Below are 12,733 nucleotides of genomic sequence, written 5' to 3' on the forward strand. Positions count from 1 at the left end.
AGGACACATGTGGGTGTTTGGGGGGGCAGAACAGGTTACATGTGGGTGTTTGGGGGGGCAGGACAGGACACATGTGGGTGTTTGGGGGGCAGAACAGGACACATGTGGGTGTTTGGGGGGGCAGAACAGGACACATGTGGGTGTTTGGGGGAGCAGAACAGTACACATGTGGGTGTTGGGGGGGGCAGTACAGGACACATGTGGGTGTTTGGGGGGGCAGAACAGGACACATGTTGGTCTTTGGGGGGGCAGAACAGGACACATGTGGGTGTTTGGGGGTGGCAGAACAGGACACATGTGTGTGTTTGGGGGCGGGCAGAACAGGACACATGTGGGTGCTGGGGGGACAGTACTAGACACATGTGAGTGCTGGGGTGACAGTACTAGACACATGTCGATGCTGGGGGGGCAGTACCATACACATGTGGGTGCTGGGTGGGACCAGTACCAGACACATGTGGGTGTTTGGGGGTGAGGGGGCAGAACAGGACACATGTGTGTGTTTGGGGGGGGGGCAGAACAGGACACATGTGGGTGTTTTGGGGGGCAGAACAGGACACATGTGGGTGTTTTGAGGGTCAGAACAGGACACATGTGGGTGTTTTGGGGGTCAGAACACGACACATGTGGGTGTTTGGGGGGTCAGAACAGGACACATGTGGGTATATGGGGGTCAGAACAGGACACATGTGGGTGTATGGGAGGGCAGAACAGGACACATGTGGGTGCTGGGGGGGGCAGTACCAGACACATGTGGGTGTTGGGGTGGGGGGGAACCAGTACCAGACACATGTGGGTGTTTGGGGGGGCAGAACAGGATACACGTGGGTGTTTGGGGGGGTAGAACAGGACACATGTGGGTGTTTTGGGGGGGCAGAACAGGACACATGTTTGGGGCTGGGGGTGCAGTACCATACACATGTGGGTGTTTGGGGGGGGCAGAACAGGACATATGTGGGTGTTTGGGGGCGCAGAACAGGACACATGTGGGTGTTTGGGGGGCAGAACAGGACACATGTGGGTGTTTTGGGGGGGTGCACAACAGGACACATGTGGGTGTTTTGGGGGGTGCACAACAGGACACATGTGGGTGCTGGGGGGGCAGTACCAGACACATGTGGGTGTTGGGGTGGGGGGGAACCAGTACCAGACACATGTGGGTGTTTTGGGGGGCAGAACAGGATACACGTGGGTGTTTGGGGGGGTAGAACAGGACACATGTGGGTGTTTTGGGGGGGCAGAACAGGACACATGTGGGTGTTTGGGGCTGGGGGTGCAGTACCATACACATGTGGGTGTTTGGGGGGGCAGAACAGGACACATGTGGGTGTTTCGGGGGGCAGAACAGGACACGTGGGTACTGGGGGGGCAGTACCAGACACATGTGGGTGATTGGGGGGGGCAGAACAGGACACATGTGGGAGTTTGGGGGGGGCAGAACAGGACACATGTGGGTGTTTGGGGGGCAGAACAGGACACATGTGGGTGTTTGGGGGGCAGAACAGGACACGTTTGGGGGGTTAGAACAGGACACATGTGGGTGTCTGGGGGGCAGAATAGGACACATGTGGGTGTTTGGGGGGGCAGAACAGGACACATTGGGTGCTGGGGGGGAGCCGTACCAGACACATGTGGGTGTTTGGGGTGGCAGAACAGGACACATGTGGGTGTTTGAGGGGGGTGGCAGAACAGGACACATGTGGGTGCTGGGGGGGGGCAGAATAGGACACGTGGGTGCTGGGGGGGCAGAACAGGACACACTGGGTGCTGGGGGGGCAGAACAGGACACATGTGGGTGTTTGGGGGGCAGAACAGGACACATGTGGGTGTTTTGGGGGGCAGAACCGGACACATGTGGGTGCTGGGGGGGGGCAGTAAAAGACACAAGTGGGTGCTGGGGGGGGACCAGTACCAGTCAAATGAGGGTGTTTGGGGGGGGGGTAGAACAGGACACAGGTGGGTGCTTGGGGGGGCAGAACAGGACACATGTGGGTACTGGGGGAGGGGGCAGTACCAGACACATGTGGGTGCTGTGGGGAGAGCAGTACCATACACATGTGGGTGTTTGGGGGGGCAGAACAGGACACATGTGGGTGTTTGGGTTGGCAGAACAGGACACATGTGGGTGTTTGGGCGGGGGCAGAACAGGACACATGTGGGTGCTGGGGGGGACCAGTACCATACACATGTGGGTGTTTGGGGGGGGGTAGGGGAGAACAGGACACATGTGGGTGTTTGGGGGGGTAGAACAGGACACATGTGGGTGCTGGGGGGGACCAGTACCATACACATGTGGGTGTTTGGGGGGGGGTAGGGGAGAACAGGACACATGTTGGTGTTTGGGGGGGTAGAACAGGACACATGTGGGTGTTTGGGGGGGCAGAACAGGACACATTGGGTGCTGGGGGGGAGCCGTACCAGACACATGTGGGTGTTTGGGGTGGCAGAACAGGACACATGTGGGTGTTTGAGGGGGGTGGCAGAACAGGACACATGTGGGTGCTGGGGGGGGGCAGAATAGGACACGTGGGTGCTGGGGGGGCAGAACAGGACACACTGGGTGCTGGGGGGGCAGAACAGGACACATGTGGGTGTTTGGGGGGCAGAACAGGACACATGTGGGTGTTTTGGGGGGCAGAACCGGACACATGTGGGTGCTGGGGGGGGCAGTAAAAGACACAAGTGGGTGCTGGGGGGGGACCAGTACCAGTCAAATGAGGGTGTTTGGGGGGGGGTAGAACAGGACACAGGTGGGTGCTTGGGGGGGCAGAACAGGACACATGTGGGTACTGGGGGAGGGGGCAGTACCAGACACATGTGGGTGCTGTGGGGAGAGCAGTACCATACACATGTGGGTGTTTGGGGGGGCAGAACAGGACACATGTGGGTGTTTGGGTTGGCAGAACAGGACACATGTGGGTGTTTGGGCGGGGGCAGAACAGGACACATGTGGGTGCTGGGGGGGACCAGTACCATACACATGTGGGTGTTTGGGGGGGGGTAGGGGAGAACAGGACACATGTGGGTGTTTGGGGGGGTAGAACAGGACACATGTGGGTGTTTGGGGGGGCAGAACAGGACACATGTGGGTGTTTTGGGGGGGCAGAACTGGACACATGTGGGTGCTGGGGGGGCAGTATCAGACACATGTGGGTGCTGGGGTGAAGGGCAGAACAGGACACATGTGGGTGTTTGGGGGCGGGCAGAACAGGACACATGTCGGTGGTGGGGGGACAGTACTAGACACATGTGAGTGCTGGGCTGACAGTACCAGACACATGTGGGTGCTGGGTGGGACCAGTACCAGACACATGTGGGTGTTTGTGGGGCAGAACAGGACACATGTGGGTGTTTGGGGGGGCAGAACAGGACACATGTGGGTGTTTGGGGGGCAGGACAGGACACATGTGGGTGTTTGGGGGGGCAGAACAGGACACATGTGGGTGTTTGGGGTGGCAGAACAGGACACATGTGGGTGTTTTTGGGGGGGCAGAACAGGACACATGTGGGTGCTGGGGGCGCAGAACAGGACACATGTGGGTGTTTGGGGTGGCGGAACAGGACACATGTGGGTGTTTGCGGGGGCAGAACAGGACACATGTGGGTGTTTGGGTGGGCAGAACAGGACACGTGTGTGTTTTTGGGGGGGGGCAGAACAGGACACATGTGGGTGTTTTGAGGGGGGCAGAACAGGACACATGTGGGTGTTTGGGGGGGCAGAACAGGACACGTGTGGGTGCTTGGGGGGCAGTACCAGACACATGTGGGTGCTGGGGGGGCAGTACCAGACACATGTGGGTACTGGGGGGGAAGCAGAACAGGACACATGTGGGTGTTTGGGGGGCAGAACAGGACACATTGGGTGCTGGGGGGGAGCAGTACCATACACATGTGGGTGTTTGGGGGAGGGCAGAACAGGACACATGTGGGAGTTTGGGGGGTGCAGAACAGGACACATGTGGTTGTTTTTGGGGGGCAGAAAAGGACACATGTGGGTGTTGGGGGGCAGTACCATACACATGTGGGTGCTGGGGGGGGGGGGGGACCAGTACCAGACACATGTGGGTGTTTGGGGGGGGGCAGAACAGGACAAATGTGGGTGTTTTGGGGGGGGGGCAGAACAGGACACATGTGGGTGTTTGGGGGGGCAGAACAGGACACATGTGGGTGTTTGGGGGGGCAGAACAGGACACATGGAGAGGCTCCGGGGTGGGGGGGGGGTCAGTTCAGGACACATAGGGGTACTTGGGGGCAAAATAGGACCACCTTTGTCTGAGTAGTCAGAAATTGTTGTAGGATAAAAAAGGTCATGCGTATAGAAAAGAAATGCTCAAAGCAACTTGAACATCAGTGTTTGTATCTGTCTGTGTATTTACATGTGTGGCAGTATTTTTATCTGGGTATGTAGAGGTGTGTCAGTGTTTGCTTCTGTGTGTCTCTGTATCTACATGTCTGTCAGTGTTTGTATCTGTGTATCTGTGCATCTCTGGCAGTGTTTGTATATGTGTGTGTGTGTGTGTGAATCTGCATGTGTATCAGTGTGTGTCTGTATCTAGATGTGTGTCAGTGTTTTCTTCAGTGTGTATCTGTCTCTAGATGTGTGTCAGTGTTTGTACCTGTGTTTGTGCATGTGCATCTGTGTTTTTATGTGTGTCTGTGCATCGGTATGTATGTCAGTGTGTGTATCAAATCAGAAAATGGCAACTTGATGCATCAGGTTTCTCAACCCTTTGCATGTCTGCACTTTATGTAAAAATGATTGTGCGCCTCCCCTTCCTGACATTGTCAAAAAGGGGCAAAGCATGGATGTAATTACAATTATGCCCCCCCCCCGAATAATTTCTGCGGACGCCCATGCCAGCAACCGCACATTTTTATGAGTCGCCAGCCTGGGTACCCTATATATTGAACGGGGGTCTGACCTAAATCTCTCCCTCCGGGGATCAGAGCGGTCCACTGCATACATGAGGCCAAACCAGGGTTCAGCCTCTTATCCCTGAAGACCTACGAAACAGCACTTCCATAAAGTGACCACCTGGTTATGTCTCTTTTATGAATTCCACCATGTCCGAGGTTTGTTTAAAACCTTTCCCCACTGGTGATGACAAATGGCATATGGGGTACAGATGAAAGCCTATAGTTTAAACTGTTTACGCTGTCAGTTGGTCAAATCCCCATTTGCTGCTGAAATTCAGGCCTGCGGCTGTTCCTCTGTCTCCATGGCTGTTACCAGCTATGGTAATTACATAAGTAATTTAGATTAAAGATTAAATTACATTAGGCTTCCTTATAACAAACAGGTCACATTTAGGAGGTTTGTGTGGTGAGCATTTAGGTAAGTTTATACATGCAATGATGCATTTTACAAAAAAGAGTGCTGATAATGATACCGGAGAAACTGACGGAAGCCAAGCACAGAGAGATGGACACAGGTTTCTTCAGGAAGGAAGAGATTCTTTATTCGATTCACCGACCGGGACTCAGAGGGACTAATGTCACCAAAAAACAGCAAAGTCTGAGCCCTGATCATACAGTGTAGGTCTCTTATATAGGCATGTAGCTCCTCCCATAATCAGTTCAACCTACACATACAATTGATATAGATTATTTTAAGCAAACAAATATGTTTGAATGACTATCTGTTTGTCAGGATCGGGACAGGGATCCAACACGCAGAGTACAAACAGTAGCCAGATACGTATACCGGACCTTAGAATGGCCGGACTAACGTAAGTAGTACAGTATAGAATGGTCAAAGACAAGCCGAGGTCGAGGGTAACAGAAGACAGGTAAGCGAGAGACAAGCCGAATCAAGGGTAACAGAGATAAGCAGAGTAAGGTAAACAAGCCGGGTCAAAACCAAAAGGGATAATAGAATACACAAGCACTGAGTGACTAGAACAAGCTAGAACCACGACAGGGCAATGAGCTAATGAAAGAAGCTCTGTTAAATACCCTGTTCAGAGCAGTAACCACGCCTCCAAGGCGTCCTGATTGGTCCTGCAGCCATTGACTGACAGGTTGTTCCGGGGGAGTGTCCTGATGACTACTTCCTGCCTAGATGCTGTAAAAGGCAGTCACTCCCTCGCGGCCGGCCTAGCATGACCGGATAGACCGCGGGGAAGGGAGCCATCAGACCGTCTGGATGGAGGAACAGCTAAGTCTCTACCTCTTTCGGAGGTAGAGACCACAGGTACCCTGACAGTACCCCCCCTCTCAGATACGCCCACCGGGCGGAATGAACCGGGACGAGATGGGAAGCGAGAGTGATACGCCCTGCGGAGACGGGGAGCATGAACATCCTCCTGAGGTACCCAACTCCTCTCCTCAGGACCATATCCCTTCAAATCAATCAGATATTGTACTCTCCCCCGGGAGATTCGAGAATCAATAATAGAGTTAACCTCATACTCCTCCTGACCCTCCACCTGAACGGGGCGAGGAGGGGCTATTGTGGAGGAAAATCTGTTACATATGAGTGGTTTCAGCAATGAAACGTGAAACGAGTTCGGGATGCGTAAGGTATTAGGAAGAGCTAAACGATACGCAACTGGATTGATACGGGTCAGCACCCTGTAGGGTCCAATATAACGAGGAGCGAACTTCATGGAGGGCACTTTTAAACGGATGTTCCTCGTGCTCAGCCATACCCTATCACCTGGAACAAAGACCGGAGCCGCCCTTCTACGTTTATCAGCGTGTTTCTTGACCAACATAGAGTTGTGCACAAGGATTTGTCGAGTTTGATCCCACAACTTCCTCAAATTGGCAACATGAACATCAACCGACGCACCCCCTGGGAAGGGGAATCCGAAGGAAGAATAGACGGATGAAAACCATAATTCATGAAGAAGGGGCTTGAATGAGTAGAATCGCAAACGAGATTGTTGTGTGCAAACTCCGCCCAAGGAATCAAACCGACCCAATCATCCTGGTGTTCAGAAACAAAGCATCGTAAATATTGTTCGATTTTCTGGTTGGTACGTTCAGCAGCTCCGTTAGACTGAGGATGATAGGCAGAAGAAAAGTTTCATTTAATACCAAGTTGAGAGCAGAAGGACCTCCAAAAGCGGGAAACAAATTGGGAGCCTCTGTCCGATACAATTTGAGAGGGTATCCCATGTAGGCGAAAAATCTCCTTAGCGAATATCTCTGCCAATTCGGGAGAAGACGGGAGTTTAGGCAGGGGAATGAAGTGTGCCATCTTAGTAAACCTGTCAACCACGGTGAGGATAACAGTCTGTCTTTTAGAGATAGGTAGATCGACAATAAAGTCCATGGCCAAACAGGACCATGGTTTTTCTGGAACCTCCAAGGGGTGCAGGAATCCACATGGAAGCGTATGGGGTTGTTTGGTTTTAGTACAAACTTCACATGCAGCGATGAACTCCTCAATATCCCTCCGTAAAGCAGGCCACCAGAAGTCCTTAGAGATCAACGCGTAAGTTTTGCGAATAGGATGTCCCGCCATCTTGCTATTATGTAAACACTGTAAAAGTTCCAGTTGAAGAGCAGGAGGAACGAAATGACGGCCCGCAGGAGTCTGTTTAGGTGCTAGATGTTGCAACTTAATGATCTCGGCCAGTAATGGAGAATGAATCCTGAGATTCGTATTAGCAATGATATTGCATTTCGGAACTATAGAAGAAAGAACTGGTTCAGGTACAGTAGAAGGTTCATATTGGCGAGATAATGCATCGGCTTTAGAGTTTTTAGAACCAGGTCTGTAAGTCAGTACATAATTGAAGTGAGTCAGGAATAAGGACCAACGAGCTTGTCTAGAGGATAAGCGCTTAGCCTCCCCAATATAGGACAAGTTTTTGTGGTCCGTCAAAATCGTAATAGGGTGTAGGGTCCCCTCCAACAAATGTCTCCACTCCTTTAAGGCTTTAATGACTGCTAACAGTTCCCTTTCCCCGATGTCATATCTGCTCTCAGGCCCAGAAAATTTCTTAGAGAAAAAACCACAAGGGTGTAACGGTTTATCCACCCCTAACCTTTGAGACAGAACAGCCCCAACTGCTGTCTCAGAGGCATCGACCTCGAGCAAGAAAGGCAGAGTCGTATCAGGATGGACTAGAATGGGAGCCGAGGCAAAAAGTTCCTTGAGAGTCTTGAAAGCACCAAGAGCTTCCTTAGACCAGAACTTAGTATCAGCCCCTTGTTTGGTCATATTGGTAATAGGCGCAATGATAGAGGAGTATCCTTTAATGAAGCGCCTATAGTAGTTGGAAAAACCAATAAACCTTTGGATAGCCTTGAGTCCTTTGGGCAAGGGCCAGTCTAAAATAGATTGGAGTTTTACAGGATCCATTTTAAAACCCTCCCCAGAAATCACGTATCCAAGAAAGTCTACCTGAGACTGATCAAAACTGCACTTTTCCAATTTGCAATATAGACCATGTTGCAGCAGCTTGTGTAATACCTTTCTGACCTGTCTATGGTGAGTCTCAATCTCCTTAGAGTGTATTAGTATGTCGTCCAGGTAAACAATAACACAATCATGCTGAAACTCCCTAAGTACCTCATTAATCAAATCTTGAAATACTGCAGGAGCATTGCATAGTCCAAATGGCATAACAGTGTATTCGTAATGGCCATACCGGGTATTGAATGCCGTCATCCACTCGTGACCTTGCTGGATTCTCACCAAATTGTAAGCCCCTCTGAGATCTAACTTGGTGAAGATTTTGGAGCCCTTAAGACGATCAAATAACTCGGTAATCAGTGGGATAGGATAGGCATTTCTGACAGTTATTTTATTCAAGCCTCGGTAATCGATACAAGGTCTCAGCGTGCCATCCTTCTTCTTAATGAAAAAGAACCCAGCCCCGGCCGGAGAAGAAGACCTCCTGATGAATCCCTTTTCTAAATTCTCCCGAATATACTCCTCTAGAACCGAGTTTTCCTGAACAGACAAAGGATATACATGGCCCCTCGGAGGCATAGTGCCGGGTAGCAGCTTAATCTTACAGTCAAATGACCTGTGTGGAGGCAAAGAATCGGCATTCTTCTTGTCAAACACTGCCCTTAAGTCTAGGTAAAGGTCTGGTATTTGTCTTTCTGTGGACTGAGTAGGATTCTCCGGTATGTTAATATTAGCTAATGGAGAAACCTTGCACAAACACCGATCCTGGCAGCCCTGGCCCCACGAGAGTATCTCTCCTAACTCCCAATCGATAATAGGGTTATGTTTTTTCAACCATGGGTACCCCAGAACTATGGGAACGGAAGGAGACTAAATGAGCAGAAGAGATAAATTCTCCACGTGTAGGATACCAACATTTAAATCAATGGGTACGGTCTCACGAAAGATAACAGGGTCTAGTAGTGGTCTACCATCTATGGCCTCAACGGCCAAAGGTGTCTCCCTTAGCTGGGATGGAAAATTGTTCTTACTAGCAAAGGCTTGGTCGATAAAATTCTCAGCAGCACCGGAATCTATCAATGCCATAGCCCTTACTACTTCCTTCCCCCAAGTTAAGGAAACTGGTAGCAGAAGCCTGTGATCCTTATAATTAGGAGTAGAGGACAAAATAGAAACACCCAAGGCCTGTCCTCTAGAGGGACTTAGGTGCGAGCGTTTCCCGGGCGGTTAGAACAGTTCGAGAGTAAATGACCCTTGGCTCCACAATACATACACAAACCCTCTCTTCTCCTGTGCTGTCTTTCCTCCTCAGAGAGGCGGGTATACCCTATCTGCATAGGTTCAGTAAGCAAAGATATCGTGGAGTCAGGACTTGGAAAAGCAGGAGCTAACCTAAAAGAAGGTCTCTGGTTCCTCTCTCAAGTGTTCTGTCTCTCTCTTAGACGTTCATCTATACGAGAGATGAACGAAATTAAATCCTCTAAATTCTCAGGGAGTTCTCTGGTAGCAACCTCATCAAGGATTACATCAGATAGGCCATTCAAAAATACATCCATATACGCCTGCTCATTCCACTTGATTTCTGCCGCCAGAGACCTGAACTCTAGTGCATAATCCACCAGTGTTCGGTTCTCCTGTCTCAGGCGCAACAGTAATCTGGCTGCATTAACCTTTCTACCTGGAGGGTCAAATGTTCTTCTAAAAGCAGCTACAAATGCGTTATAGTTATAAACTAATGGGTTATCGTTCTCCCATAGTGGATTGGCCCATCTCAGAGCTTTCTCAATGAGTAGGGTGATAATAAATCCTACCTTTGCCCTATCTGTAGGATAAGAGCGACGTTGCAATTCAAAGTGGATACTTATTTGGTTTAAAAAACCACGACACTTCTCAGGAGCCCCACCATAGCGTACTGGGGGGGTAATGCGAGAAGAAGCACCCACTGTGGTTACCTCTAGACCTGAACAGACAGGAGAAACAGGGGTATTACGTATCTCCTCTGGTGGGTTATTGGCACAAGCTAATAGAGCCTGTAGCGCAAGCGCCATCTGATCCATTCTGTGGTCCATGGCTTCAAACCTAGGATCAGGAGCAGCCAGCTGACTGTTTGTACTTGCAGGATCCATTGGCCCTGTCGTAATGTCAGGATCGGGACAGGGATCCAACACGCAGAGTACAAACAGTAGCCAGATACGTATACCGGACCTTAAAATGGCCGGACTAACGTAAGTAGTACAGTATAGAATGGTCAAAGACAAGCCGAGGTCGAGGGTAACAGAAGACAGGTAAGCGAGAGACAAGCCGAATCAAGGGTAACAGAGATAAGCAGAGTAAGGTAAACAAGCCGGGTCAAAACCAAAAGGTTTAATAGAATACACAAGCACTGAGTGACTAGAACAAGCTAGAACCACGACAGGGCAATGAGCTAATGAAAGAAGCTCTGTTAAATACCCTGTTCAGAGCAGTAACCACGCCTCCAAGGCGTCCTGATTGGTCCTGCAGCCATTGACTGACAGGTTGTTCCGGGGGAGTGTCCTGATGACTACTTCCTGCCTAGATGCTGTAAAAGGCAGTCACTCCCTCGCGGCCGGCCTAGCATGACCGGATAGACCGCGGGGAAGGGAGCCATCAGACCGTCTGGATGGAGGAACAGCTAAGTCTCTACCTCTTTCGGAGGTAGAGAACACAGGTACCCTGACACTGTTCCTGTCCAAATCTGAGATGATTAAATTGCGTATACGCAGAAGTAAATTCACACTGACACATGCAGTTCAGGTTAAAATAACTTCAGAAAATGTAATGGCATCTGGTTAAAAAGCGGGTATGCAGACCCTTTTAAAGGCAATATTACATCATCATAGAATATCAAGATAACAACAAATAAACATCATTAATTGGTCTATGTATTAAGTGGTAAGTTAAATGCCCTCCCATCTATATTAGTAATTGGCTTAGGGGTTTGAGTGGCTAGTGGGGCATCCTCCCATCATGGGATGTCGTCATTTCTGACAAGGATGAGACTGAGATTCAGTCGCCATTGCTCTTTAGCACGAGGCTCACTCGATGGGAGGGGGAATCTGGCAGCCAGCCATTTTGAGTACTTGGCACCGTTTTAGCTTCAAGGTTAGTTTCTCAGGCTTTTTAGAGAATGGACATTTCATTAGCATGGGCTAGCTATGGTATACATTGTTACATATTACAGGAACTTGATAATTCCGGTGTTAGTCATATTCTTCTAGAAAATACATTCTCTGTCTAATATTCTAAATGCTGTTAGGAAAATCTGTCATATAATGAAGTTAGATGGAGTTAATGGAGAAATTTAATACAGGTTTAATAAAGGTTTTTTAATAATTCTACATCAGTCCCCCCTATGAAATGTTAGATTCTAAAAAGATAAACTTTATTGGTTAGTTCCAGAAGACATGTTAGCCCAAAGGCACAAAACCCTATGAAGTAATGGTTCTTAAAGTCTTCTTAGTTCTTCAGAGGGACATCATAAAATAGACAAGCTTACATTACCATATGGACCTGTGTTATCTGGAGTATAGGCACAACAAGTCATGGTGACAGGTAGTATTTTACATACACCCCCCTTCTCAGCTAGAATCATGTCTAAGGCCATTCTGTTCTGGAAGGTCATCTGGGATGTGGCCTACAACTGTTCGGCCAAGCCCTGGAGGGCATCTCTGGTGTAGTTGACAAAACGTTGTTGGTTGCAATAGATATAATAAATGCAAATTAATATATTATTATTAGCAGTGACGGTTTGGGAAATGGACTCAAACTTTTCTTTAACTGCAAAATCATCTGGTACCCCCCTTGGCACACCTATGGCATCAATATATATATATATATATATGTGTCAAACTTCCCTTTAGAGGGGTGCTCCTCTTTGTGTTCTGAAGCATGAATGTGGTGTGTCAAGAGTACCTTGTCATGTATTATGTGTATGGACATAATAACCTTGGCTAGGGCACATTTGCTTATTCATCACAGTATTAAACCTGTCCCACGCTACATCAGTGTAGGTGGACTCGGATCATTTAGTCAATATTAATATCACCACAAACTCAGGATGGGCAGATAATCCTGAAGAAGCTTGGCGTTTGAATTTCTTTAGCTTCACGAGGTCTCCTTTTGGGGTCCTCGGCTTTCCATCGATGGCAGTTGGTCAGGCATTATTATGGCCGTCAAACACCTACTTGTTGGTATCTTTTTGTTTTCTAACAAGTCATTTTTCCTTTAGAGTCAAAGGTTTGTCAAAATCAACAAATGTTACTTCCCATGTTGCAGAGAGAGTCTTGAATCTGGAACAGTGAATCCACCGAGTGATCTCTGCAACTTTCACAATGCACTATTGGG

This window comes from Pelobates fuscus, chromosome 2, assembly GCF_036172605.1.
Source record: "Pelobates fuscus isolate aPelFus1 chromosome 2, aPelFus1.pri, whole genome shotgun sequence".
Lineage (NCBI taxonomy): Eukaryota > Metazoa > Chordata > Amphibia > Anura > Pelobatidae > Pelobates > Pelobates fuscus.